Raw genomic sequence first — 3,538 nt, 5'->3', positions numbered from 1 at the left:
TCATAAATTCAGAGCCGCTCTAGTATCAAAGCGAAAATTTACCCTGAATCCATAGTATTGTTGGACATTTAACATTATGCTCACAGTCAAGGCATTTTCAAACGCTCATGTTATTCTGTCATAGTCTTATACGTAGACGAGCTTGCTTTGATCTTTGGTAAGGCTACGGAACTTGTTGGCACCGAGATTTTTTTAAAGACGATGTAACTGTTTCTTGCTAGCTATAAGGAATTTCAATGTTGCATAGTGACTTTTGTAAAAAATGAAAAGGATGTCGCAAAATCAATATGCCAGTGTAGTGAAATCAATGTTAAATATTTGAAACGAGATGTGACGGCAGAGAAAAAATTTGTAATGTCCATAGTTTGTCTTAAGATTTTTCCCCAACGGCTTCTCTTTTTTCTAAAATTCAATTATAGAAACCAAAGGCGACGCTTCCATTTCTTTGCTTTTTTCTTTTTTGCTTGAAAGATGAATCTCTTTACAGAGAGTGTAACAAGACAAGGTGTAAATTTTGTTTATAAGGAAAGAATGCCATGAATGTTCTTCTCTAAAACGAATAGTCGCTTAAATAAAATCTTGCATAGAAAAATGTTCCAATAGATAAAACGCTTCCGGATCTATTTTCATGATTATTGTATTCGTGTGTTGTGTTCATCTGTCACTCAAGTATGTATACGCACTAGTACTTAGGCCGCATGTTAGTTTTTCTTATTTTTTTTTTCTTTTATTATTATTTTCATTTTCATTTTATTTGGTTATAACATAAATAAACTGCTTTCCTTTTATTACTTTAAGTTTTTCACATATATATTTATAAATTATTGTATATAAGAGAATCATAAACATGTAAATCATTTTTTTTTTTTTTTTATATTTAATAAATTTTTATAAATACTTAAATGTTTTTAATACTTCTGCGTGCTGAACGAGATTCTTTTGCTTATTTTTTAGATAAAAATAAAAACACATACAAATATGTACAAAAAACATTCCTAGCAAGCCAGATAGATATATTGAAATCATATGCTCTTATAACTAGCCAACCACGAAATGTATTAAAAAACTAAAGAAAAATTTTTCCAGACCAGAATATCTATCCTTAATGTTTGGTTCACTTAGCGGATAATCTTGTCATGGTGGTGATCTTAACAAAGCTCTAAACCCTAAACAATTACGACCAGAAATATTTCCTGAATTAAATATTCCCAATTTAAAACTTAATCGTGGCGGCAATATACGGTTTAAATTTGCCGTCTATCGTCCCATTATCATTAAGGCGAAATAAAAAGATCACCACAGATCCGTAGATAATGTGAGCGGTTCAGATCTGGGAAGCACAAGCGGCCTAATGTCACATGAAATTTTAATAGCTAAGAGAAGACTTTTCGGCCCGCTATTCAATGAGAAACGAATAATTCCATTAAGCAGTGATTATTACCTCAGAATATGAAAACTTCAAGAAAACGGAAAATATAATTTTAAAAATTGCTCTAAACACGTGGACTTAAGCCATAATTGAACAAAATACTTTTCGTCCTTGTGTTTTTGTAGTTCGACGCATTATTCAATGGGAAATAAAAGAGCGGAGAATTAAACATTCCTGTATATAAATTTAAACTTAAAAATTATTTGCCACTATTTTTAAACATTCACATAATTCCCAGGTTAAGTTGCTTTTATAACTCGTTATGCGTGCGACATGTACAATTCTCTCTGCCAATCATACAACATATAAAGGCCTTAAAAATCCCAATAGCAGTCATATGATAGGCCATGTTAATTAAAACCACTATGAACTCAAACAATGCAAAAATTGTGTAAACTGCAAAAGAGAAAGTATATTAGGACAAAATGCACGTTCAACCTTCAAGCACAGTCCTACTGACCTCCACTTTCACATTTTGTGTTATGTCTTATAAAACAATAAGCGGCAAGAGAAAATGCTAAAATATTAATTGTGAAGAACAGGCCTTTATATCGCAACGATTTTTTCCTCCGTTTCCGTTAAACTAAGCTTACGGGATTTACGATTCAGAAAGTATACAATAAGCATATAAATCTCACCGCATGCTATAAATGTTATAAATGACGTCTTGTGCACTTCATAATCATCCGCCGACGTCCACAAGGATAAACAAACCTCTTGCATGACAAAGCAATTTGCACAAGCTGCATATGCTGTCAAGGATACGCTACTGCAGCTCGAATATGAAATTCTGCTGCATCCAGCGTACTGACCAGTCGTAGCGCCTTCTGATTACCGCCTGTTCAGATCGATGTATCAAGGCTTGGCGGGCCCGCCAATGTTGAAAAAATGCGAAAATGGGTAATGGGTTGATCGCTGTCAAACCAATGTCGCTCTAGAGACCTGGGAACTGAAATATCTGAATGAGAACTGCACTATATATAGAAATAATGAAATATTTCCACAGAAATTCTTTAGTTCCATGTTTGCGGTCACAAGTAAATAGAAATGAAGAGTCCATTTTAAAAAACGAGGCATTTTCATAGGTTTGCGTTACTTCTTAGCTTATAAGACTAGAATACCACTTTTCATTCTTCAAAAATCTAGAAATATGGTGTTCTTATTATTCAGAATAAAAATATAAGTGAACGAAACAAAATCAAAACGGTAACCGAAAAAAAAACCAGAAGAACAAATCCATCATAAAGGCACGAAGCAAGAATCATCATAGAGATGAGTTTCAGAAAATTTAAGCTTAAAGGTCCGTTATAAAAAGTGGTTATGTAAAACCAGTAAAATGTAATGCAATAAAAAAAAATTTAGAATAAATGCTATAATGTGATAATAGAATTCTATATCTATATCTATATCGATTAGTTCTGAAAGAAATATGCAATGGATGAAACAAATGTAAAATTTGAAATAATTATATTTTTTAAATGCTGTGCAAAACCGTCATTGTTACTGACAGTTTGTCTGTATTACAAGCTACCCGGAACCCTTCGGCTTCGAGATGGAGCACCATCAACAAATTAAGGAATATAATTACTACACCCGACGGAAAAATTAAAATGTTATGGGTACCAAGTCACATCGGTTTACTGGGAAATGAGCAGGCTGATCGAGCGGCAAAGTATGCTGCTTCTGCTCCTCTAATTATGGATGATGTCATGGAAAAGTTGGATTTTCAAAGATGCATTGAAAGAAAAGTTAAAGAGAAAATTGCAGAAGGAAATTTACAATACCATCATCAACACTACTGTTGCATTAACCCTCAATTAACTCCACCTCTATATCCAACAAATGTTGAGAAAACCAAGATCCAAACATTTTCGAGAATTCGCCTTGGTCATACAATTGCAACTCACCAATGGATCCTGAAGAAGTCTTCTCCCCCAATCTGCTGTTGTGGACAAACTCTTACTATAAAGCACATTCTCTGCGACTGCCTCAACTTTTCCTTGGCTAGAAGTATTGCATTTGGAACGATTAACCCTTTGAACATTCTACAATCAGCTTCAGAACAGAATATCAATTCAATATTTTACTTTATTAATACTACTAAGCTTA

General features: G+C 33.3%; 1 pseudogene; it reads right to left on the bottom strand.

Moving 5' to 3' along the window:
* Positions 1–1,369: 1,369 nt before the first annotated feature.
* LOC119642789 lies at positions 1,370–2,937 on the bottom strand (annotated as a pseudogene).
* Positions 2,938–3,538: the final 601 nt, after the last annotated feature.

Source organism: Glossina fuscipes, unplaced genomic scaffold (genome assembly GCF_014805625.2).
Source record: "Glossina fuscipes isolate IAEA_lab_2018 unplaced genomic scaffold, Yale_Gfus_2 257, whole genome shotgun sequence".
NCBI lineage: Eukaryota > Metazoa > Arthropoda > Insecta > Diptera > Glossinidae > Glossina > Glossina fuscipes.
The sequence above is the reverse complement of the archived record's forward strand: the minus strand, read 5'-3'. Positions and strand labels throughout refer to the sequence as shown.